The sequence below is a fragment of the Schistocerca gregaria genome, chromosome X (assembly GCF_023897955.1).
Source record: "Schistocerca gregaria isolate iqSchGreg1 chromosome X, iqSchGreg1.2, whole genome shotgun sequence".
NCBI lineage: Eukaryota > Metazoa > Arthropoda > Insecta > Orthoptera > Acrididae > Schistocerca > Schistocerca gregaria.
Window position 1 is genome coordinate 790,392,631 of NC_064931.1, and position 27,479 is coordinate 790,420,109.

The 27,479-nt window shown below is 44.3% G+C and overlaps 1 protein-coding gene and 1 non-coding gene across 2 annotated transcripts in view; one reads left to right on the forward strand and one right to left on the reverse strand.

Moving 5' to 3' along the window:
• The window catches only part of LOC126298321 (uncharacterized), an 897,137-nt gene that overhangs the window by 538,134 nt on the left and 331,524 nt on the right, over nucleotides 1–27,479 (forward strand). The window lies entirely within an intron of this gene.
• Trnas-cga (transfer RNA serine (anticodon CGA)) lies at nucleotides 4,734–4,808 on the reverse strand. The gene has a single exon. It is a non-coding gene; the product is annotated as a tRNA-Ser (tRNA).

Below are 27,479 nucleotides of genomic sequence, written 5' to 3' on the forward strand. Positions count from 1 at the left end.
GAAGGGATGCAAGTGGTCTACAGCCGAAATGGTGTCCTCGATTACCACTACAGGTCCATGCAAGCACAGGAGAATATTGCTCCCACCCGCCAGCGCCCCTGGCATGCTGCACGTTTCGAACAGTCGTTCTCCTGGATTGTGGCGTTTATGCATACAACCTGGTGTAAAAAAAAAAAAGGGAGATATCCGACGAGCCGAAACGTTTCCAGTGATACACGGTCCAATGTCGATGATCCCCAGCCCATTACATTCGTAACTGACGATGTCGTTGGGTCAACATGTGAACACGCAGGACTCATCTGCTGTGGAGCCCCTTGTTCAGCAACATGCGCTGAATGGTGAGCTCCGAGGCGTCCACCGTCATTGTGCTCTTTTGCCAGAGGTGCCACAGACCACCGTGTATCTTACTTTATCGAAAAGAGAAGCCTCAAAACCCAACGTTTTGTGAAGAGTCGTGGACGTCCAACCACTTAGCGCCTATTTGTGGTTTCACTGCCCTTCTACCACTTTCCATAGATGCTCACGACAGTGTCACGTGGACATTCAACCACCTCTACTGCTTTCGAGATAGTGGTTCTCAGGCTCTGCGTAATAATAATCTGCCTTTTAGCAAAGTCGCTTATCTCAATGGACATCCCCATTTGCAGCGCATATCTTCGCTAGGGTAATCCTCCATCCGTCTCAGCTCAACCTACATACTTTTATTACTGCATCACGTTCCCGAAACGCCACCAGGTGGCATCCAACCTTGCAGTGAGCGGTGGTCATAATGTTTTGGTTTATTAGTGTATGTAGAATATTTGAATTAAAAGCAGTCTTGGGTGCAGCTTATTCCCTTATTTTTATTTTTAATTATTTTATTTGTTAGTAAAGGAATAAGTTGCAGCCAAGGCTGTTTTTAATACAGATATATAAGTTTTTTTTGAGTTCGCCGTCCTCAATTCCATCTTCCGTTTGCACATGCATGACACTGATACATTTGTTGCACTAAGAGTAATTTCTATAATAGAGAAGAATTCAAGTGTGTGATACATTTGTTCTTTTTGTTAAACCGTATGGAATAAGTTTATCATTGCAAGCATTCCTAATTCACCAATATCTGTATCAGATGGTATTAACAGAGGACTAGTTTTACACTGACAATAATTTGTTCCTTCAGTTTTAATATAACAATTGCACATAATACTTACATCGTCGTTTTTGGAATCTGTGTTAACAATTTCAATATAGTTTACAGGAAAAAACTGAAATTATAGACAGACAGGACACTCTTGACAGTTTTGATTCTCTAGAAGGTTAACATGTCCACAATTCAACTCGTCTTTTTATCTTCGTACCAGCAAACGACTAAAACTAATACCTGCTTTGCATTGTCAAAACAAACTATAATCTGTAATATAATATTTCCAGTGCTGAGATGTATGTATGGGGCACGTCCCAAAAGCCAATAAATTAAATAAACGTTTGTGTATTCTTATACACTCAGAAGACAAATCTTAAGACACTGTTAAATACAACACAGTAACAGTTCTCTAAGCTACCCGATAGTTTGCAACACATAAATCGATTCGTACAAAGTACAGCGGAGCACATTGTAAATACTGTTTGTTAGCATTTAATACACTTAGTCTTCCGAAGAGTCAAACATACTGTTCATTCAGTAGGTATACATGATCTCTTCTTGTCTACTAATACCACATTCTTTATCCAAGGAAGATGTTAATGGTTTTTGTAGATGCATATCAAGCACATTTCAAAATCGATAAGATACGTACCAATATCTTTGTTCAGTCCTGGACTTGTAATTCGGCACGTAAATTTGTCATATATCTTTATATTAAAACTGGAGCTCAAACAAATTGTTGTTGTTTTCAGTCATAAGATTGGTTTGATGCATCTCTCCAAGCTACAGTGTCCTAACCGAGCCTCTTTATCTCCGAAAAATTACTGCAACCTACATCCTTCTGAATGTACTTACTGGTTTGATCTCTTAGTCTTCCTCTACGATTTTCACCCCCACACTTCCCTCCAGTACTAAATTAGTGATCCCTTGACATCTCAGAAAGTGACCTACCAACCGATTCCTTCTTCTAGTCAGGTTGCGTCTCAAATTTCTTTGCTCCCTAGTTCTACTAAGTACCTCTCCATTAGCTCCGTGATCTACCCATCTAATCTTAAGTATTTTTCTGTAACACCACGTTTCAAAATCTTCTATTCCCGCCTTAAGAGTATTTAAACTGTTTATTGTCAATCTTTCATGTCCATAGATGGCTACCCTCCTTACAAATACTTTCAGAAAGGACTACCTAAAGCTTAAATCTATATTCGACGTTAACAAATTTCTCTTCTTCAGAAACGCTTCTCTTGACATTGCTAGTCTACATTTTTATCCCCTCTATTTCGGTCATTATCAGTTATTTTGTTGCTCAAATAACAAAATTCATGTAATACTTTAAGTGTCTCGTTTCTTAATCTGATTCCCTCAGCATCACTTCATTTAATTCGATTACATTCCATTATTCTTCTTTTGCTTTTGTCGAAGATCATCTCATATTCTACATTCAAGACACTGTCCTTTGCTGTCTTTGACAGAAAAAATATGAAATGAGATAAGTGTACGGCATTGTTCGCCGGGAGGCCCCATGCGGGGAAGCTCGGCCGCCGTATTGCAGGTCCTTTTTAGTTGTCTCAGACAGAATTACATTGTCATCGGCAAACCTCAAAGTTTTTATTTCTTCTCGAGTACTCCAAATTTTTCTTTGGTTTCTTTTACTGCTTGCTTAATCTACAGACTAGATAACGTCGGCGCTCCCTTCTCAACCATTTCTTCCGTCTGATGCCCCCAGACCCTTATAACTGCCGTCTTATTTCTATACAAGTTGTAAATAGCCTTTCGCTCTTTGTATTATACCCCTGATACCTTCAGAATTTCAAATAGTTTACTCCAGTAAAAATTGTCGAAAGCTTGCTCTAAGTTTATAAGTGCTATAAACGTAGTTTTGCCTTTCCGTAACCTATCTTCTAAGATAAGACGTATGATTAGTATAGCGTCGTGTGTTTCTACATTTCTCTGGAATCCAAACTGATCATCCCCGAGGTTTCTACCAGCTTTTCCATTCTTCTGTAAGTAATTCGTGTTATTATTTTACAACTATGAATTATTAACTCATTTTACTACTTATTAAACTGATTGTTCAGTAATATTCACGCCTGTCAGCACGTGCTTTCTTTGTAACAGATATTATTACATCGTTCTTGAAGTATTAGAGTATTTCACCTGTCTCTTGCATCTTGCACACCAGACCGCAGAGTTTTATCATGGCTGGTTTTCCCAATCCTATCAGTAGTTCTGACAGAATGTCGTCTACTTCCGGCGCTTTGTTTCAAATTATGTCTTTCACTGCTCTTTCAAATTCTTCTCGCAGGAACATATCTCACATTTCATCTCCATCTAAGTCCTCTTGCAGTTCTGTAACATTTCTTTAAGTTCACCTCCCTTGTATAGACACTCTATATAATCCTTTCACCTTTCCATCTTTTGCTTAGCACTGGTTTTCCTTCTGAGCTCTTGTTATTCATACAGATGCTTCTCTTTTTTTCCAAAGGCATCTTCAATTTTCCTGTAGGGGTACCTGTCTTTCCCCTAGTGATATATGTTTCTAAATCGTTATATTTGGCCTCTGGCCTTTCCTACTTACCTATTTTGCACTCCCTATCAGTCTCATTTTTTAGACTTGTGTGTTCCTTTTCACGTGTTTAATTTGCTGCATTTTTATATTTTTCCCTTTCATCAGCTAAATTCAATATCTCATGTGTTATCCAAGGGATCCAACTGCGCCTCCTCTTTTTACTTATTTGAACCTCTGCTGCCTTCTCTATTTCATCTCTCAACGCTACTCGTAGGTCTTCTACTATGTTTCTTTCCCCTCTTCTAGTCAGTCGTTGACCAATGCTTCCTCTGCAAATCTCAATAACCTCTGGTTCTTTCCACTTATACAGGTCTCTATTCCTTAATTTCATACATTTCTGCAATTTCTGTAGTTTGAAACTACCGTTCATAACCAATAAATTGTGATAAGAATCCACATCTGCCCCTGAAAATACCACTTTAAAATCTGCTTACGAAATCTCTGTCGTAAAGTTATGTAACCAATCTGAAACCTTCTTTCATGGTTCTTGACATAACATTCCACGCTCCGATCCGTAGAATGCCTGTTTTCTTTCTACTGATAACGACATCCTCCTGAGCAATCCCCGTCCGGGTATCCGAATGGGGAACTATTTTACTTCCAGAATATTTCACCCAAGAGGATGCCATCATCATTTAACCATACAATAGAGCTGCATGCCCTCGGGAAAAATTACAACTGTAGTTGACCCTTGCTCTCAGCCGTTCGCAGTACCAGTACAACAAGGCTTTTTTGCTTGATGCTACAAGACCACATCAGTCACTCATCCAGATTGTTGCCTGCGCAGTTACTGAAAGGGCTGCTGCACGTCTCCAGAAAGCACATGTTTGTCCGTCCTCTAGACAGAGGCCCCTCTGTTGTGGTTGCACCCATGGTGCGGCTATCTGTATCGCTGACGCACGCAAAATACCTCACCAACAGCAAGACCGTGGTTCAGGTGGCGGTAACCCACGTTAAACTATCTATTCCAATTGCCTTACTGTTGCGTTATACCGTCTGTCCCAACTGTCTTATCCTTGAAACTTCCTGGCAGATTAAAACTGTGTGCTGGACCGAGACTCGAACTCGGGACCTTTGCCTTTCGCGGGCAAGTGCTCTACCAACTGAGCTATCCAAGCACGACTCACGACCCGTCCTCACAGCTTTAATTCCGCCAGTACCCCGTCTCCTACATTCCAAACTTCACAGAAGCTCTCCTGCATTGAGAACACTTACGCGCGAAAGGCAAAGGTCCCGAGTTTGAGTCTAGGTCCGGCACACAGTTTTAATCTGCCAGGAAGATTCGAGTCTTCGAGCTGCCTTACGAGGTACCCGAATCATTGGTCACTGAATCACTCCAGCTATATGGCAAAGTTATTAGTCATACGGCCGAACGTTGGGCAAGTTTTAGCACGTATCCAGTGCTCAATGGTGTCCGACAGGTGCGAATTGCCTTTACGAAACATGTGCCATCCTACATAAACATCGGCGGCTGTAGAGCTATTGTCACCTATGATGGATGGCCCTGGACATGCTCCGGGTGTGGTGGTGAGGGACATCTTCGATCTGCGTGTATGCAGAGGAGACTCGTGCAACTCCCCAGCGGAGACTTCCAGAATCTGACTACACCAACGTCACTGTCGATGACTTACGTGACGGCGCTTCGCGGGGAGGTGACGCCGAGGTCGGAGCGCACTATCGAACCGACGCTGCAGTCGATTGAGGCGCCTTCGGACCCCACTGAAGAAGGAATGGCTCCGACCAACCTCCAATCTCAGACACTACAGGTTGTGCAGAAAGAGGATGACAGCATCAGAATAGGCATGGAAGCTGAAGTGGAGAGGCCCCAGGGCGTTGTGGCGGTGGCAAGACTGCAGAAGATACAAGATTCGCCAACACCAGAGGCCGAGGTTACGGCCCACAAACAACGCTCGCCAAAGAGTCGCAAGAAGCGCCGACTAAACTCTGCGGAGACTCTCCCTTCTCTTCTTGGGAGCCCAGATGAGTCTCACTCTCTGGACCTGTCTGACTTGGAACCACAAGCTTCGGATGTCGCAGACCATATGAATTCGGACGGTGAAAAGATGTCATGTAGTTCAGACGACGCATCCGCTAAGGGGCCTGATACCCCTTCTGCGGCGGAGTCTAATGCTGCGAAAGAACAACAGATGTCACACCTCAATGCCGCACTGGAAAATTTGGAGCACCCCAATAATATCAGCTGGTATGAGCAGGACGACGAAATCACCGATGCAGACCATTCTATTGGTGGGGAGTTGCATCCGTCCGCGTCTCAAGGCACCTAATGCCGCAGGGACACGCCCGTCGGGCGACCCTCTGGAGATGTGCAAAGGGACTATCGATACGGTGAAACTATGCCATTTTAACATCATGTGGAGATGACAACAACTCGACCCCAGGCATACAGAATAGGAACAGTGAATGTAAATACCATTAGATCGCCTGTGAAACAGCAGTTGTTTAGGGACATGATATACGCGTCAGATGTGGATATACTGATGATACAAGAAATGTACATTCCTGAGTTCCAGGAAGTACATGGATACCTCTCCTACACTTCGCCGCACTCGAACAACGACGGTGGAACGACGATATTGGTCCGGTACGGGATTCCGGTTCGCGACCTGGCTTATCTACCTTCGGCACGAGGACTGGCGATAACTGTTAATGGAATCCGCATTCTCAATGTTTATGCTCCTTCCGGCACAGACAACAGACGGGCGCGTGCGAGATATTATTCGGAAGAGATTGTGCCCTTATTTACCGGCAGATTCAATCATTTCATTATAGGTGGTGACTTCAATTGTGTTTTAGCCCAAAAAGACCAGACTCCACATTACAATACCTGTCGTGAATTGCAAGTGCTATGCCGAGATCTGGAGTTAAGCGTCACCTGGGACATCATGCATAGGAACCGTGAGAGATATACTTTTCTTACCATTCACTCGGCGAGCAGAGTCGATCGAATATATGTTTCGGTTGGCCTACAGGATAAGGTGGTCGACGCGGAACGATGGCCTGCGGCATTTACTGATCATCTGGCTTACATTTGTAGCATATCACTCCATAGGCAAAGTGTGTGGAGAAGCCGCGGGACATGGAAGCTCAGTTCGTCACTTTTGGCGGACCCCGAATGTCGTCAGAGAGTCGAGGTGGTATGGACCACATATCAACGCCGTCTACCAACATATACCTCCGTGATACAATGGTGGCTCGAGTGCAGCAGCAATAATAAGAGCTGTAATACAGTATGGTCGGGATAAGACGAGATGGCAAAGAGACAATCTTGATTATTATTACACCATACTTCGTGAGCTGTCATTCCAGGTGTCGTCTGCAGAACATCATGCGGAAGTTCACCGTGTCTAGGCAAAAAACCTATCGATCACGCGACGACGACTGGGTGGCATCCCAATACGGGCAAAATGTCTCGACATCATCACTGGGGAACGTACCTCGATGCACCATGTGTCGCGGGAACGTAAACGTTACCACCGGGGATTGGTAACAGTGCTCCACGGTTTAGATGGCCGTCAACTGACAACACAACAGGACATTGCAACTGAATTTTTAGAGCATTTCTGCCACCTCTATGCCGGTACACCGACGGACCGTCGGGTGGGGGAAGAGATGCTGCAACATCTGCAAACGACACTGACAGAGACGGATACGGCAGCGCTTATGGAGCCACTCACAGAAGACGATAAAAGGTGGCACTCACAAAAGGAGCGGCCCATAAATCACCAGGGGCAGATGGGATTACGCTAGAGTTTTATCGAGAATTCGTGGACATGGTGATGCCACAGTTGGTGTCGATGTGCAGTGAGGCGATGCGTCAGGCCATGCGCCTACCATCGTATTTTATGACGGGCTTTCTTCTTCCCATCCCGAAGATGGCGGGGAGTCGCAGTGTTAATCAATTTCGGCCTCTCACTATGCTAAAGACCGACTATAAAATCTTTGCACGACTACTAGCGTCTCGTCTCAAGCTGGCAATATCCAGGACAATATCCTCTGATCAGGCTTGCCTAGGGGTGCGAAGCTACATCTCCTCGGCGTTAAGTGAATACCGTGACGTTATCGCCCTTGCGGAAACGTGTAAAATGCGAGCAGCGATGATATCTGTGGACTTCGATCGTGCGTTCGACAGGATAAACCATGACTTCTTGTCGTCAGTCATGAGCCGAATGGCGATTCCACCTGTTTTTATCTCCATCGTTATGAGGCTAATGCGAGGGCTACATCAAAGGTGATTGTAAGCGGCCGGGAAGCGGGCTCGATTCCTATTAACAGCTCAGTCCGACAAGGGTGCCCACTCTCCATGATGCTGTTTGCGATAGCACTTGAACCGCTGATGTGTGTTAAGAGGCGCTCACTTATTGGGATAGCGCTTAATGAGAACCCTTTCGTTTGTCGCGCATATGCGGACGACCTGATCCTTCTTGTCATATCAGGACATGAAGTGCGTCAGGCTGTTGAACTTCTAGACTCTTACGGGACTGTGGCAGGCAGTGTCGTTAACATGACGAAATCCAAAATTATGCACATTGGACGGGGTCTGGAAGACATACCGGGACCGTTTCAGAAGGTGGAATCGCTGAGATGTCTGGGGATCCGATTAACCTTTCACTACGGCGGTCAGCGGTGGCGAGTTATCGGCGGCTTCTGCAGAATGTTCGTCTGACGATACGCAACAACTCACTGAGAGCCTTTGACATGATCCAACGTGTGCCATACACTAACGTGCACATAGCGTCAAAACTGCCCCATTTAGCGCAAATCCTACCTTTGGTTACTATGCTAGTACTGTGATGTTATTTAAGATCAAATATGACACGTTAACGCTACAGTTCCGGAAAGGTGGCCTCAACCTCACAAACATGCGAAACAAAGCTCTGGCGCTTTACATGCGAGCGATGATACTAAATTGGCAACAACGTAAGAATACCATAACGTCAGCTCTGAGAGAAGTACTTGTTCCGCCTTCGTACGAACCCCCTATTGCGATGGGCAATATTTCGCCTTCTCTTGCACACATTGCCTCATTTCTTGTTGATTACAGTTACGTTCGTCTGAAAGTACCTTCGACGAGAATACCCACGACTCGGGAGATCTATAGGTGCTTGATGGATCAACATGGCCGCAACATAATAGAATTCAAATATCCGTCGAGAACGTGGTACCACATTTGGTGTGCAGTGCATACTCCATTACTGTCAACAGCTGCGAGATCGATGTGGTATATTCTTATAAATCGTAAACTTGTGACCAGGAGTCGATTACATACAATCCATATGGTCAATTCTCCTCTTTGCACAAACTGTGGACTGTTAGCAACGGAAGAACATGGTTTAGTGTGTGGCGCAGCGAGGGACGTCTGGACGCTGACGCGTCGAAAACTGGCCTTCCTTCGGCGCACTAACTACACAGAAATCACATCGGATGTACTTTTTCTACCAGACAAGACCTTTTTTCCCAAACGAAAGACGTATGCGGTCAATTGGTTCGCTGGACATGCGACGAAATATTTGTATTCGTACGATATTAAAGCCGTGATGGATTATTGGATATATTTACAAGAACAACACGAGCTCATACGGAGTCATACGAAATACAGGACTTACTTCTCCAATTTTTTAGGAAGTGTTTTTCACAATCCGGCCGCCAGCTGTAGTGTCCCAGAACTGAGAAGACTCACGACTAGGGACACTATAGTGCGATTCAATTAAATTGGCACATGGCACACAGAGAAGAAAATTGGCCCCTATCTGCTGGCGCCAGTTATGACTGGATTATGTTCACGTGGCCAAAGAAAACCACAACGGTGGTAAACACCGAAACCGCCTCAGATAATGATCCTTCGAATGGTTGGCGCCCGCAATGGCAGAAATGGTCAAGATTATATGGCTTTCTGCCAGATTTATGATGCGACACCGCGTGCTGCAGGGATTGTGATGCAGACGATAACTTCATTTTCACTGCTGCCTGTCATTAGGATTGTCATTAACTTTATTCATGTTACAAAAAAAAGAACGAAAAAAAGAGGGCGGCCTTTACGTTGATTTTATATTTTATGGTTTCCAAATTGTTTTTGCTGTCTCGATACTTTCCTTATCCCTAGGACAGCAGAATTCTACGAATAAAGATTGTTTGTTTACCCTGCCTTCCTGTCCCGAAAAAAAGTGGTCAGCGCGACGGAATGTCATACCTAACGGCCCGGGTTCGACTCCCGGCTGGGTCGGAGGTTTCCTTCGCTCTGGGACTGGGAGTTGTGTTGTCCTTATCATCATCAGTTCATCCCCAACGAGACGCAAGTCGCCGAAGTGGCGTCAGCTCGAAAGACTTGCACCAGGAGTACGGTCCACCCGACGCGAGGCCCTAGCCATACGGCATTTATTTACGGCATCATTAGAGAAACAAGATTTTTAAAAAAATTAAAAAAGTTGGTAGAGCGCTTGCCCGCGAAAGGCAAAGGTCCCGAGTTCGAGTCTCGGTCCGGCACACAGTTTTAATCTGCCATGAAGTTTCATATCAGCGCACACTCCGCTGCAGAGTGAAAATCTCATTCTGTCTTATCGTTGTTGGAAATCGCATTGCCGTTTCCTGGATAGTCTTCTTGGACAGAGAAGCTGTCGTTTAATGACAGGTAATCACACATTTCCATTTCGTTAAAAATCCTCAAAGTATTGTGTAATATATAGGTCCATAAGATCAATGTCACCAACATGAAGTTGCAACTCATCCAGCAGTATAGCCGTTCTAAAGTCGGAAAATATTCCTTCGAAATGGTTTCCAGTACTTCCTTGACGATTTTTCCAATTTTCCTCTTACTGTCACAGAGTCATACTCGTAGCAGAAATGGTAGTGTTGCCTTGACACTCTGTCACACAGATATGAACTTGAAGAATGTACCATGTAGATAAGTGTTCGATGCACCATGCATTTCCTTCTTTAACATAAAAGACTGTCCGTTCTCTTATTATTCATAGTAGCCAGCTTGAATAGATTTTAACCACTATCGTATCGTCACAAAACGGTTCTTTAATCGGTGTAGACACAGTGACAGCGACTTTTCACAATGAAAAATTTAGAAAAATACACCGACAGTCATTTGCACTATGTTGCCTTTGTCATCATCAGTTGCACTTTGCTGTGTTGTACCTACACATTGCCAGTAGAAGAACAGTTTTTTCCACGTTCCTTCTCTTTCCCTTGTCTAGCTCTGTTTTCAAATAGATATCAAGAAGTAAACGTATTCTTTTCCACCTGTATCCATTCTCATGGCCTATAATATTTGCATAATGATCTCGAGGATTCATTCCGGCCACCATACCACTCGCAACATGGTAAGTCGGTAGTACTCGTACAGTATATGTTACCTCACTGTGTATAATACGGATTTCAGTGTACAAAAATCGATTGAAGAACTACGGGGTGACGTCAAGCGCTGAATAAAACTGAAAGGTTGCTAGCCCATCAAGATGATGACAGTCTAAATTGTCTACAAACAGTTCCTGCGTGTGACTCGTACTGTGCAAAGAAGTGATGTCTTTTTCAAAGTAGCATCACAGCTCTTAAAAAAAAATGTGCCGCAAAATCACATTAAGCATGTCCACTAAACATACAGCATTTTATTGACTGCTGGATTTTACATGTGACCAGCTCTTTTGAGTTTCTACTGCACGCTACTGTGACATTCTCTATAGGCACAAAACAGCGTAGTTCTTAACTTGTAAGCATACCTCAGTCTTTAGTATCGTCACCAATGGCTACTTCCGCCGACACCATTCGCAGTGGATCCATATCCCCAAGCAGTTGATGCTATACACCCACTGAACTTAATCCCTAACTTTGACGCAATCGTTAAGTCTGGCCTTGCATTCGAGATGAATGGGGTTGAAATCCCTGTCCAGCCGTCTAGATTGTGGTTTCTCTAATGCACTTTAGAAGAATGACGGATTTGTTCCTGTGAAAAGGTCACGTACGGTTTACTGTCCCATCACTTTTACAGTTCGACCTTGTGTTCCAAATTTAATGACTTTATTGACCTTTAGCCTTCCTTGTTTCCTATCTTATGGAGTAGGAAAAGTACAGGCACTCGTTAGACCATTTTCTTCCAGTCGATTGTGTAGAATTGGGTTCTACGTTGGCATCAGGCAAACCGATTTCTACAGTGTGGGCAAAATAAAATTAGCCTTCAAAATATTTTACGCGTCTTAAGGAAGGTAATACAACTTACATCATCCACCGCAGATGTGGATGATGCACAACGGGGTTTCAAAAGTCATGGAATATATCAGATGGTTCAAATGGCTCTGAGCACTATGGGAGTTAACTTCTGAGGTCATCAGTCCCCTAGAACTTAGAACTACTTAAACCTAACTAACCTAAGGACGTCACACACATCCATGCCCGAGGCAGGATTCGAACCTGCGACCGTAGCGGTGGCGTGGTTCCAGACTGTACCGCCTAGAACTGCTCGGCCACTCCGGCCGGCAAATATATCCTAATATCGTGCTTGACGTCCTTTTGTCAGGCATACTGCAGCAGCTCGACGTGGCATGGATTCAACAGTTCGTTGAAGCGCCACTACAGATATATAGAGTCTTACAGCCTTTATAAGCGTCCATAATTGCGAACGTGTTTCCGGTGCAGGATTTTGTGAGTGACCTGACCTCTCGATTATCTCGCATAAATATGCGATAGGATTCATGCAGCGTGATATGGATGGCCAAATCATTCTCTCGAATTGTCCAGAAGCTGCTTCAAACCAATCGCGAACAATTAGGCTCCGGTGACACAGCGCATTGACATCGATGGAAATGGCTGCAAACGATCTTCAAGCAGTCACGTGATATGGATAACCATTTTCATTTAAAGACCGGATCATTTGTACCAGGGGCCCAGTCCATTTCATGTAAACACAGGCCACACCTTTATGAAGCCACCACCAGCTTGCACAGTGCCCTGTTGACAACTTGAGTCTGTGGCTTCACGTGGTCCGCACTACACTCTAACCCTACCATCAACTCTTACTAACTGAAATCGGAGTTGACCTGACCAGCCCACGGTTTCCCAGTCGTCTGTGTTCGAACCGATATGGTCAGGAGCCCAGGAGAGGCGCTACAGACGGTTTCGTGCTGTTAGCAAAAGCACTAGCGTCGGTCGTCTGCTGCCATAGCCCATTAACGTCAAATTTCGTCGCAATGTCCTAACGGATACTTTCGTCATACGCCCCACATTGCTTTCGGCGGTTATTTCACGAAGTGTTGCTTGTCTGTTAGCACTGACAACGACACGCAAACGACGCTTCTCTCGGTCGTTAAGTGAAGGTCGTCCGCCACTGCGTTGTTCGTGGTAAGAGGTAATGCCTGAAATTTGGTATTCTCGGCACACTGTTGACACTGTGGATCTCATAATATTGAATTCCCTAACGATTTACGAAATGGAATGTCCCTTGCGTCTAGCTCCAACTACCATTCCCGTCGTACGGGAAACCTTCACAAGAATCACCTGAGTTGCAATGACAACTCTGCCAATGCACTGACCTTTTACACCTTGTGCACGCGAGTCTACCGCATCTGTACATACGCAAATCCCATGACATTTGTCACCTCAGTGTAAGTTGGGTTGCCCTCTCAAGGTGCATAAACACTTTCCACGGCAAAAATCTTTTCGGGTCAACAGCCGAGTGATGGATCGGAGTGAGGTAGAGCTGATGCAGTGGACCATATGTCTACCTTGTTACGTGCTAAGCTAAGTGGTGGTGTAGTTTCCCTTCGAGAATGTCTTGAGACTAAATAATTCAGATTCACGTTTATCAGTTTTACCTTCATTTGGTGATCGACAGTTCTATGTGTTTCTACAATGAAACAATTGGTCATTTTTTTGAAACTAAATTACGGAAGTATCAATATGAACTTAGAATGGAAGGCAAATTAGGGTTTAAGGTCCGGCAGAGAACGACTCGGTTAAAAATGGAACACAATCTTCGGTTAGGGAAGGGTGAGGAATGAAATCATCTGTGTCCGTTTCAGAGAAACCATTGTAGCATTTCCTTAAGCGATTTAGGGAAACTACGGAAGACCTGAATATGGATGGTCAAACTGGATTTTAACTGACGTGTTACCGAATGCGGGTCTAGCAGCTTAATCGTAACATCACCACGTTCGGAATATGTCACTCTCTCTGTTAACTCTCAATGCTTTTCATGTTTTTGTATTACTATCTCATGAACTTTTATGCTAACTGCTCGCTTGTGTCTGGAGTCCCAAAATGGTAAGAAACACAAACAGAAACAAAGGCCTAGCCTAGTCAGATCACTTACGTACGAGAATATTGAGTCGCTGAAATGTCCCACTAAAAAAATATAGCATACGTCGTGTATAGATGTTCAGATAAACGCTGGTAGTGACGTGCACTCGATATACTGTTGAGTATAGGTCATGAGTGGGAACAATAGGCGTGATGAAAGTTATGGAGGCAATACAGTCCCTTATTAGACCGTAATCTGTTCCTGTAAGGAAGAAATATGTGCAACGAACAGTTTGATTTTCTTATCCAAGGCATGAGCAGTAGTAATGTATAATTCACTGCCGGTACTAATTTACGCCTCAAGCGATATGGCACCGTGTCTAGGACACTAGACGCGTATTTTGGGCTGCCGATAATCAAGTTGATGTCCAAAGTTAGGATTCCCTGGGTTCCCTAGAATTACTTTAGACGAATGCCAGGTGGGCTCAATCGACAAGATAAAAACAGATTTTGTATCCCATCGATGTGAATCTGTGCTGGTGCTTTCCTTTAACACACTCGACGGTAGCACACTCGATGCTGACATCTTTTCATCCTTCCTGACAACAGCGAATGGAAGTCACCTTCTCCACTATAACCGAACAATAGAGAAATAGATTTCCATTAATGGAATTGGGCAATGCTGACCATCAACTCAGCAAAATGCGGACAGATGATTCAACGACAGGGACGACACCCCCAGGAAGCCATATATCCTAGTTATTTGGTACGTATTTCTATCCTTAACCAATATAGAGACGCAATGGGAAAATCTAGTAATGACGGATGAACAATATATGATTATTAAGAGCATAAAATCGTAATTAACATGCCAAAACTGGCTGTTTATTTCTATCTCAACCGAAAATTGTTCGTTTGAATTAACACATATATGCATTACTGCTATTCAATTCATTCGATATTTATTCCTGAAAATGCTGTTCCATACTTTTTGTCTTTGAGCTCACCCTTAGGCCTAATCGTACCATTTGAGTACGTTGGGCTGGTCATATTTTTCGTTAAAACATCTTTAATTTCAAAACTAAACAATTTTACATTCTGAAACAAACTTCATTGTAGCTCTTAGTGATCGCACTAGCATCTATGCAATTATTTATTCAGAAATAAAGTAATCTGTTTGGACTGTCTTTTGCTTCGCTGCAAAATAGCAGTCTCCAGTTGTACTGTCATTTTAAAAGGTAATGATTTTGCAAAGAGACTGTCTCAGAACTCTTTTTCCTATTAAATTGTTTGAACAACAGGCTTTCTCAATTTTCTCCAGAAATCATTAGCGTATTCCGGCATTGTACTCTATAAGTGTTAGTGAATGTGTTTTCACTTGAAGGTATAACATAATATTGTCCATTATAGCTGTCTGTACTCAAGTTTATTCGAAAGTAGTTCATGAATTCGAACAAAAGAAAAAAAAAGTTCCTGAAACGTTAAGTTTTGTGACGGATAAGATGTTTCTTAGGATTCACGCACATTTCTTGGTCACTGGTGTTTCTACTGGTCTGATTCTGCTCACCACATGTTCCTGTCTTGTGCTAATCTTTTCATCTTTATCTAAATACCATACCCAACATCCTATTTATTCTAGTCTTTGTCGTCGCATTTAATCCCCCCGCCTCTGTTTCTTTCAGTGGGAAGTTGTGTTTCAGCAGATGTTTCACTAACCTGCCCCTCCCATCAGAGTAATCCAGAGACTTCTTCTTCGCCTACCATTTTTAATACTTTTTCGTTTCGTACATTTACTCTGTAAGACTTTTCGATGACACTGCATTTCATATGCTTAAGTTCCTTCTTCAGATTTTCAATGGTCCACATTTCACTTTCAAACAATGTAATGCTCCCGATTTACATTTTCATTTCGATATTAATATCTGTTTCTAATAGAGCTTTTTTCTTTAAGATAACTTTCTCGTCTTATCCAGTCTACCTGTGATGTGTTCCTTGCTTGGTCATGTTGCGTAATTTAGTTTTGTACCTAGGGGAATTCTTCCGCTTTTTACAGTACCGTTCCGTTCTCACTTCTTACTTTAAGCAGATATTTTGTGTGAAGTTGTTCCCGTTGTTATGTCTCTTCATCATCTAATTCTTTGCTTTATATATCCTTAGGCCACACTCTGCGTTAAATTTTGCTGTCATTCCCTTTAAAAAGTCTTGGAACTCTTCCTTACACAGACCAGGACTTTGTCGTCTGAGACCATTAGCGTTAGCACATCTACTCCACGTATTTTTCCTATTGTTCCCAAATTTCCTTCAGTTCCGTCATTACTTCTTCGACGTACACGTTGCTCAACATCAGTAATAAGGTGCCTTACCCACTTCTCACGTCTTCCCTGACCTTCCACTTTTACTTGGCTTTTGTAGATTATTCTCGTGTGTCTGCCCATTAGTCCTAATCTTCTAATGATTTAATTCAACCTTAAATTTGTGAGCCTGCGACTCCTTTTGAAGCTATACCTGACTCTTTTTACAAGATTATAAACCTTGTTTCTTTCCTGAAATATTCTCCCAGATACTGAACATGACACATTAATAACGCAGTCTGACTTCAAAGCCTTTATTCGGAGATAGCAAAGCTCACGAAAATTGCAGCGAAAAAGGGAGGGGAAGAGAGTTACTCGGAAGTAACACAACTGAATTTTGCACTAGACCACCAATTGTAAACTTCATACTACGGAGGTTCAAAGTGCATTAAAATCAGACCTTGTAAGTTCTAATTGCGTAGTACAAACGCATTTCTCATCTGTTGCCGACGCTGCGTAACAACTTTAAAGCAGAAATTTTGCATGATGGAAGCAATAATTTACCATGACGCCGTCTCTGCCGCCGTATAGCTCAAAGAACTGCATTAGCGCCGCCTTAGCTAGATTACTGGAAAGTTCTTACTCAGCGTAGCCCCTTAGCAGTCTGCAATATGACTGAATGGAGCACGGTTTGTTTGAAAGAAATATTAAATATTCATCACGCTATCCTCCAGTCAGAGGCTGTTACACGCAGGGACTGTTATATTGACTTGTAAATAATAGATTTCAGCGATCAGTCATCCTTTTGAAATTTTATTGGCTGATCTAGGTTTCAGCTAGAAACTAACCATCCTCAATTCATTAACATTTTTGATCAACTGATGTAATGCCTGTTGGTCGGGCTTCAATGAACTGTGGATGAAGCCCGACCAACAGGCATTACATGCATTGATCGAAAATGATAATGCATTGAGGATGACTAGTTTCTACCTGAAATTTCAAAAGGAAGGCTGATAGCTGAAATGTATTATTTACAAGTCAAATTAAATATTCAGACATGGAGGGAAGATACACGTGGCACATTTTACCAAGAAAGGAAACGGGTAAGATAATGAATTCATGAAGTCCAGATGTACGAAAGATCCAGTATAACGCCTGAAAAATTTGGTCCAAAAATCATGGCGCAAAAGTACGCAAAAACTAATTAACAGACTTTTGAGAAAATCTGTTTGCAAGTCACTTACATTTAGAGCCTACAGATGGTTAACTTATCGACAGATACCGATCACCACGCGTTCTGATGCAATCGAAAACGAGAACAAAGGTACGACATTATCCACGGGAAGTCCAAATGTAAAATACACTACTGGCCATTAAAATAGCTACACCAAGAAGAAATGCACATGATAAACGGGTATTCATTGGACAAATATATTATACTAGAATTGACATGTGATAACATTTTCACGATATTTGGGTGCATAGATCCTGAGAAATCAGTATCCATAACAACCACCTCTGGCCGTAATAACGGCCTTGATACGCCTGGGCATTGAGTCAAACAGAGCTTCGATGGAGTGTACAGGTACAGCTGCCCATGCAGCTTCAACACGATACCACAGTTCATCAAGAGTAGTGACTGGTGTATTGTGACGAACCAGTTGCTCGGCCACCATTGACCAGACGTTTTCAATTGGTGAGAGATCTGGAGAATGTGCTGGCCAGGGCAGCAGTCAAACATTTTCTGTATCCAGAAAGGCACGTACAGGACCTGCAACATGCGGTCGTGCATTATACTGCTAAAATGAAGTGTTTCGCAGGTATCGAATGAAGGGTAGAGCCACGGGTCGTAACACATCTGAAATGTAACGTCCACTGTTCAAAGTGGCGTCAATGAAAACAAGAGGTGAGAGAGACGTGTAACCAATGGCACCCCGTCACGCCGGGTGATACGCCAGTATGGCGATGACGAATACACGGTTCCAATGTGCGTTCGCCGTAACCATCATGATGATGTAAACAGAACCTGGATTCATCCGAGAAATGACGTTTTGCCATTCGTGCACCCAGGTTCGTCGTTGAGTACACCGTCGCAGTCGCTCCTGTCTGTGATTCAGCGTCAAGGGTAACCGCAGCCATGGTCTCCGAGCTGATGGTCCATGCTGCTGCAAACGTCGTCGAACTTTTCGTGCAGATGGTTGTTGTCTCGCAGTCGTCCCCATCTGTTGACTCAGGGATCGAGACGTGGCTGCACGAACCGTTACAGCCATGAGGATAATATGCCTGTCATCTCGACTGCTAGGGATACGAGGCCGTTGGGATCCAGCACGGCGTTCCGTATTACCCTCCTGAAACCACCGATTCCATATTCTGCTAACAGTCATTGGATCTCGACCAACGCGAGCAGCAATGTCGCGATACGATAAACCGCGTTCGCGATAGGCTACAATCCGCCCTTTATCAAAGTCTGAAACGTGATGGTACGCATTTCTCCTCCTTACACGAGGCATCACAACAATGCTTCACCAGGCAATGCCTGTCAACTGCCGTTTGTGTATGAGAATTCGGTTGGAAACTTTCCTCATGTCAGCACATTGTAGGTGTCGCCATCGGCGCCAACCTTGTGTGAATGCTGTGGAAAGCTAATCATTTGCATATAACAGCATCATTTTCCTGTTGGTTACATTTCGCGTCTGTAGCACGTTATATTCGTGGTGTAGCTATTTTAATGGCCAGTGGTGTACAATGCGAAAAGGACACGACTCTACATAGCTTCAACATTCCGGTTTTCAGTCATGTGAAAAGGACCCGACCGATCGCAGTTTACCGCTGTCCTCAGCATTATGTTACTGGTCGAATACTCCCATATCAGATACACATCACAAGTGTCTGAATAACTTCTTCTCCAATGTGCTACGTAGGACTAAAGATGAGAGAAAAGTGCCGTGTGCAGCAGGCTGCATGAGGCGGCCAACAAAAATTTACGCAGGCAGCACTCTGATAGGCCAGTACCGGCCAAAGCTCTAGACTCTATCGTGATATTTCAAGAGGAGACGATGAACAACTTGATATTGCATGTGCGACTATTTTGGAATAATCACAATGTGGTCGGTTTCCCTTAGTCAGCACTATGCTTGTTTACTCTAACGTCACCCCGTGTTTCCCATAACAGCCACGAGAGGAATGCTGTGGTCGCGTGGTACCTCCCGTTCCCTGCTTGCAGAGATATACCGCTTCCACGGCAGGAACGGCTTGTGACTAGTCTGAGAATGAGCAATTGACTTAAGACATGGTGCAGACGTACGTAATGTAAGACAGGTGCTCGTTACGAAGCAGCCGCCTTTTAAATTGTGAATGACTTGCTACAGGTGAACTTGATGTACGAATCGTCCGGTACTTTTCAAACTTAACGGCATAGGCCTTCTCTGGTAATATGATGATAATAGTTTTATAAAATTCTGATGGCAAGTCGCCTGTTTTATAGACAGCCAACACCCGCTGTGTCTTTTGGAACTAAGTTTCATGTTTACAACTTTTATTTATTTATTCGTACCGGAACAACAGAAATGTATACAAAATAAGAACTACAAAAACGTGACCTAAAATATTTGATATGGATCTATGTTTCGAAACTGCAGCCAGTTGGGAGTTGAATACTATCATCCTTTAAAGTACGTACCTTTCTCCTAACAGAACCATGGCAACAATGTTTTGTTTTCATTTGGTGTACCGCAGCTTCCCATTTGTTGCTCTCCATAACGAGTGAGATGTTGACTTCAGAAAAAGAATTAGACACATTTCTATAAGGGTTGATCAAAAAGTTTCCGTTCGAAGGCCGCATAGTTGTGAATCGACATGCCAATCAGGCAAAATCGCCATGACCATTGACTGGTTGATTTGGGGGAGGGGACGAAACAGCGACGTCATCGGTGCCATCAGATTAAGGAAATTTGGGAAGGAAGTCAGATGTGCTCTTTCCGAGGAACCATCCAAGTATTTGCCTGGAGCGGTTTTGGGAAATTACGGAAAACCTAAATCAGGATGGCTGGACGCGGTTTTGAACCATTGTACTTCCGAATGTGAGTCCAATATGCTAACCACTGGGTCACCTCGCTCGTTATGACCATTGAGAAAATCATCTCAAGGATGCACAAGGTTGAAGATACCCGTTTGGTAAAACACTGTCATGCTGCCGTAATACTAACTGCATATCTGACGGGAATCGTCGGGCCTTCAAGGCATTTTTAAGGTACTTGAGGCGTGATAGTGGCAATGGGAGAGATCATGACTAAACGGCGGCTGCTCAGGTGTCCTCCACTTGAATTTGTGTAATTTCTGCCTACCAGCTCGACCAGCGCATTCCAGCACGGAACTTGGCTCACACTTTCACAGCGGTAGTTTTCGATGGACATGCCGCCCCATACACGCTCTTCTGAGAAGAAGTCTACCAGTGTTTGTCCTTCGGCAATCAAGAAAATAAAAACAGCGCCTTGCTCCTGTTTGCACGCATTTGGTAATAGTTCACGTTCCCTCATTTGCTGCACTCACGCCAAAATGATGTGAATGCCACATATTCCCTTGCCTACATGTCGGTGCATTGGAGTCGCACTACATCGCATACATGCTGCTGCTCAACCGGAAACTTTTTGGTCATACCTTATACATTGTTGAGCTGTACTCTGAAAACCACTGCGAAGTCCATGACAGAGGGTTCATTCCGCTGTACTAGTTATTAGTGGTTTTTCCATTTTATTTCAAGTAGGGAGCACGGGAATAATGGCTGTTTAATTGGCTCCCTGAGTGGTGTAATCTTGCCCTCACAGTCCCCACGGAAGCGATACGTAGGGCGTTGCAGTATGTACCTACAGTTATCATTTAAAGCTTTCGCAATATCGTTTACCACTCTCTCCAAGAGTCCGCCAGTTAAGTTGCTTCAGTACGTTCTCCCTGTACGTTCAATATCTCCTGTAAGTCCTGTCTGATATGGATCCCACACATTTGAGCCTTATTCTAGGATGGGTTGATTGAGTGATTTGTAAGCAATATCCTTTGTAGACTGATCGTATTTGCCTAGTATTTTACCAATAAACCGAAGTCTGCCACCTGCTTTACCTGCGACTGAACCCACATTACGTTTTATATACCTACAAAGGTATATGTATGAGTTGATGGATTCCAGCTGTTACTCACTGATATTATAGTAATTTTGTGAAGTGCTCCGTTTTACATTCCTGAACATTTAAAACAACTTGCCAGTCTTTGCACCACTTTGAAATCTTATTGAAATTTGATTAAATATTTGTGTAGCTTGTTTCAGACAGTACTTCATTACACACTGCGCAACACAATTAAAGGCTCACTTTTTCGTAAGAAAGAAATGTTCAAATATACGTGAATTCTTAACGGACCAAACTGCTTAGGCATCGCTCCCTAGACTTACACACTACTTAAACTAAATTATACTAACTTAAGCTAAGAACAACACACACACTCCGGCGGGAGGGGCCGTGCAGTCCGTGACATGACGCCCCAAACCGCGCTGCTTCACTTTTTCGAATCCCTGTAACTGTCTCCCACTGCTAACGCAGAAGTTAGAAATTTGGCTCAAAGGCGCCTGAAGCCTTCCTTTGAAATATATGAAATGTATTCGCATTTGGAAATATGGACAACCGTTAGCTGTATAATGGAAAGGCTTATCGCGAGGGGTCGTCTTAACATTGGGCTATCGGAGCACGAATTATAGCCAGACCCAGACTTCCACATGTAGTCGACCATGTGTCTACAACCTGCACTCGTACATCTGTTATGCATACTCCCGTTCTGGGGAAACGTTTCAATTGAAAGTCGCTTGTCAGGCAAAGAAATTAAAGCCATTAGCTAATTTATATCAGTGGGGCAAAGTTTAAAGTTTGTACCAGAGCGGGACTCTCTTGCTGACTTGACGGTTGTGCTGACCATTACGCTATCCGGGCTCAGCGCTCACCACCACCGCGCAGTGTACTACCCTAGTACGCCTCCTCTCAGACTCAAATTCTCAACTCATATCACACAGTGATGCAGTGCCCCTGCTCATTAGCCATATTACTTTCCATAAAAACCAGAACACACATGACGAAGTCCCAGCAGAAACTACATTAACGTAAAACAGAATTATACAATCAAACGGGAACTACACTCCTGGAAATGGAAATAAGAACACCGTGAATTCATTGTCCCAGGAAGGGGAAACTTTATTGACACAATCCTGGGGTTAGATACATCACATGATCACACTGACAGAACCACAGGCACATAGACACAGGCAACAGGGCATGCACAATGTCGGCACTAGTACAGTGTATATCCACCTTTCACAGCAATGCAGGCTGCTATTCTCCCATGGAGACGATCGTAGAGATGCTGCATGTAGTCCTGTGGAACGGCTTGCCATGCCATTTCCACCTGGGCGCCTCAGTTGGACCAGAGTTCGTGCTGGACGTGCAGACCGTGTGAGACGACGCTTCATCCAGTCCCAAATATGCTCAATGGGGGACAGATCCGGAGATCTTGCTGGCCAGGGTAGTTGACTTACACCTTCTAGAGCACGTTGGGTGGCACGGGATACATGCGGACGTGCATTGTCCTGTTGGAACAGCAAGTTCCCTTGCCGGTCTAGGAATGGTAGAACGATGGGTTCGATGACGGTTTGGATGTACCGTGCACTGTTCAGTGCCCCTCGACGATCACCAGAGGTGTACGGCCAGTGTAGGAGATCGCTCCCCACACCATGAGGCCGGGTGTAGGCCCTGTGTGCCTCGGTCGTATGCAGTCCTGATTGTGGCGCTCATCTGCACGGCGCCAAACACGCATACGACCATCATTGGCACCAAGGCAGAAGCGACTCTCATCGCTGAAGATGACACGTCTCCATTCGTCCCTCCATTCACGCATGTCGCGATACCACTGGAGGCGGGCTGCACGATGTTGGGGCGTGAGTGGAAGACGGCCTAACGGTGTGCGGCACCGTAGCGCAGCTTCATGGAGACGGTTGCGAATGGTCCTCGCCGATACCCCAGGAGCAACAGTGTCCCTAATTTGCTGGGAAGTGGCGGTGCGGTCCCCTATGGCACTGCGTAGGATCCTACGGTCTTGGCGTGCATCCGTGCGTCGCTGCGGTCCGGTCCCAGGTCGACGGGCACGTGCAGCTTCCGCCGACCACTGGCGACAACATCGATGTACTGTGGAGACCTCACGCCCCACGTGTTGAGCAATTCGGCTTTACGTCCACCTGGCCTCCCGCATGCCCACTATACGCCCTCGCTCAAAGTCCGTCAACTGCACATACGGTTCACGTCCACGCTGTCGCGGCATGCTACCAGTGTTAAAGACTGCGTTGGAGCTCCGTATGCCAGGGCAAACTGGCTGACACTGACGGCGGCGGTGCACAAATGCTGCGCACCGCGGTTCCTGGTGTGTCCGCTGTGCCGTGCGTGTGATCATTGCTTGTACAGCCCTCTCGCAGTGTCCGGAGCAAGTATGGTGGGTCTGACGCACCGGTGTCAATGTGTTTTTTTTTCCATTTCCAGAAGTGTATATACGTGTTATTCTAAGTGCCACTGAAATTTGTCTTCAATTTCTCAGACGTAGTAGCAACGATACACTGATGCCTTCAAAGGACGAGCATCACTGTAAGTTGAGACTGGCTGTATTGGTGTATCCAAACACCAGCCCAATCGATTTTGCCGCCATTAGTAGGTGAAAGAATGATGAAATTTCACAAGTAAAAAAAATTATTTTGTTATGTTTTCGAATCTCCACGTCAATGAGCATAAATCCTGAATTCTTCCTGGTGATGCTGACAAAGTTTTATGAATTTATTTGTAAAAGTATAGACACTGTAAATTAAAATGTCCTCTGATGCCTCTCCTGCTCCAAGTCGGCCCGTTTGACGTCCTAGCCCCCTTAACCCGAATTCCACAAGCAATTTGTAAGTGTCTACATACACTGTAGAAGTGGCTGACATCCTTGATCTCCCCACAGTCACATTGTGGCGATGGTACTATGTGGAGTCTGTAGAAGTGTTGACATCAGCAGCCGTGATTGAATTTCAGACTGGAAATTACCCTTAAAAACTGTTCTCATTCAGTATGCCAGGCGAGTTGCCCTAAGAGCCCACTTATCAGCATACCATAGGGCCTACGGAAAATGCGGCTGGATTTCGTTTGGTCATTTCTCTTATTACAGCAACCATATCAACTGTGGGAATGCACCGCTCTCGTATGCCATTCGTCGTTGGATCCTTAGTCAACTGATCAGGTTTTTGTATCCCCCACAACTACAGAATTGCCCCTAATCATCCTAAATGATACCTCTGTACCGGCTCTGTGCAGTTCTGATGCAGCAGCAGTATTCGGTATGGTGGTTTTCACCGTTAAGGGCGAGTCCGCAAGCATTACGATATGCTTAGCCACCATGCTCATGCCATATCTCAGAGCCCTATCAACGGCTAGAAGATCAGAGTTGTAAATTGACGCCTCTTTCGATAGGCGAAATAGTTCACGCTCTTTATTTTTAATACCTGCACTGGCGCTGTTACGGAGTCCTTGTATTTAGACCCGTCGGTATACAAACACGCAGCGCCTGGAAGCTGTTCGAAAAGGTTTTATAAATTGCTGTTGTGGATTGCTCGGTTCGCTTAGTAGTCTAGATTAATACGTACCTCCGGTACCGGGTTGATATGTTCGTAGTGTCGTTCAAAGTAGAACAACAGTTTCCTTTTTTGAAAGAGGTTCTGGTACTTGCTTGGCTTTGAAAATACCTACTCAAGTGTTAATGTTGATTTATGGATCCAGTTACGAACGATGTTGCATCGCACTATGAAGTCAGCTCATCCCCCAAAACTTTGTGGGTTTTTGAGAATAAAATTTTATGCTGAGGTTTCCTGCACATAGTGACAAGGGTGCGTCTGTTGTTTCCACTGACAGCGCGTTCGCTAGAGCTCCTACTCGTATGCATAATCACAGTGCTTTGTATTGATACCTATCGAGAGTCTGCAGCAGCTGCCTGGAGGCTGCGCCGTACAACTTGCAGGCGTAATATAGGTCAGGTCCCAGCAGCACGCGATACATATGTAAAGCTACTACGGGATGCGTACTCCATGTGTTTCCCGTCGTGGCACGCAGAACACTCAGAGCGCTTTCACGCTTAGCTTTGATACGGTCTGTATGGCGTGGCATAGACGCTTATTGTCTGTATGAGGCCTATACATTCAATACAGCCTTTAAAGGGAATCTGGTAGGGACCTACTCTTATCGCTTCAATCGGTTTGAATCTGTGCCGTGAGGATATAGTGACTCCTGATTTACTAGGTGTCATGATAATCCGTTCATCCGTAGTCAGTATTCGAATTACTGTATTATTTCGTTCAAGTTATTTTAACGGCCTCTAATGACTCGTAAGTGGCATTAATACACAGACCGTTGGCATATTCAATTATGCTAACTCTTTCTGACAGGATACATCTGAGGTCACTGATATAAATTTTAAACAACAAGGGGGAGAGAACTGATCCTTGTCCCAGCCCCGTACTGGTTGTCCTGGGTCCGATAGTGCTCTAATCCGAAAACATCATTAACTTCCTTTTCCTGTAATAGGGATAGAAGATTGCAAATGGAACTTTGTGGTAACTGCAAGTTACTCCGTTTTTGAGCAAGGGTAGGTAACAGGACTTCGTTGTAGGCATTAAATATATAATTGTGGAGTACCACAACGGATTTCCACTGTCAAGTGCTATAACATATCTGTCAAGCCCTATCCACGCCAAAACCGTAGTTTAAAATTGAGCACTAGTTCAAAATGCTCTACGTACCACTCGATACGCCTTTGAAGTATACATTCCAAAAGTTTATGCTCACAGGATAACAATGTCATCCAAATCAATCGGCTCGCATTGCGTCTTTTCGTTTCTTTAAAATGGGCACAATGTGCATCGTTTTGATGTCTGCGATCTTATTTCTGTTCTTCCACACTTTGTTTAAAATGCGTGATAGTATCTGTTAGCTCCGTGAGGACAAGAACCTGATCATGGGATAGCTAACTGTTATCCGATTTGGGGGTCATACTTTGGATGATGTGACGGCTTCTTCTATCTCAGTTAATATGAAAGATTGCGTAACATGACGCTCATCGTTTTTGCTTTGTCTGTTTCAATCTCGCTCTGTATTGGTGGCGCCGTTCTCCCGGACAATACTTCCTTCAACACAAAACACTTTGTCAGTGTGAAAGGACGCCCATCCCTAGCATTATGGAACCGTCGAGTTTTTTTCCAGATTTCCGCTATTATTTAACTTATTACGGAACTCAACCTACTTGCTTCTTTTCTTTTCGTTAAGTTTCCTTTTCACCGATGTCGACACGCTTTAAGAAGCATGAAGTTTTTCTCCGTACTAACTTTTTTGTATGCTCGTAGTGCTTCTTTCCTTTTTGAAAACGCTGCTTCGCATTCCTCGTTCCGAAGCTGGACTACCTTCCCTGTCCTTCGCCGGGCACGCCTCAGGCGTGGCTTCGATGTCGTTGCTGTCATTTCAATAATTCGTACTAATCCTTCATAGTCTTCCTCTACGTCTCTGGATGACGAGAAATCTTCCTCTGCCGCCTCCCGGTATCTGCTGTTGTTCAAAAAATGGTTCAAATGGCTCTGAGCACTAGGCGACTTACCTTCTGAGGTCATTAGTCGCCTAGAACGTAGGACTAATTAAACCTAATTAACCTAAGGACATCACACACATCCATGTCCGAGGCACGATTCGAACCTGCGACCGTAGCGGTGGCGTGGTTCCAGACTGTAGCGCCTAGAACCACACGGCCACTCGGGCCGGCGTTGTTGTTGTTGTGGTCTTCAGTCCCGAGACTGGTTTGATGCAGCTCTCCATGCTACTCTATCCTGTGCAAGTTTCTTCATCTCCCAGTACTTACTGCAACCTACATCCTTCTGAATCTGTTTAGTGTATTCATCTCTTGGTCGCCCTCTACGATTTTTACCCTCCACGCTGCCCTCCCATGCTAAATTTGTGATCCCCTGATCACCCAGAACATGTCATACCAACCGGACCCATCTTTTCAAGTTGCGCCACAAACTCCTCTTCTCCCCAGTTCTGTTCAATGCCTCCTCATGAGTTATGTGATCTACCCATCTAATCTTCAACATTTTTCTGTAGCACAACATTTTGAAAGCTTCTATTCTCTTCTCGTCTAAACTATTTATCGT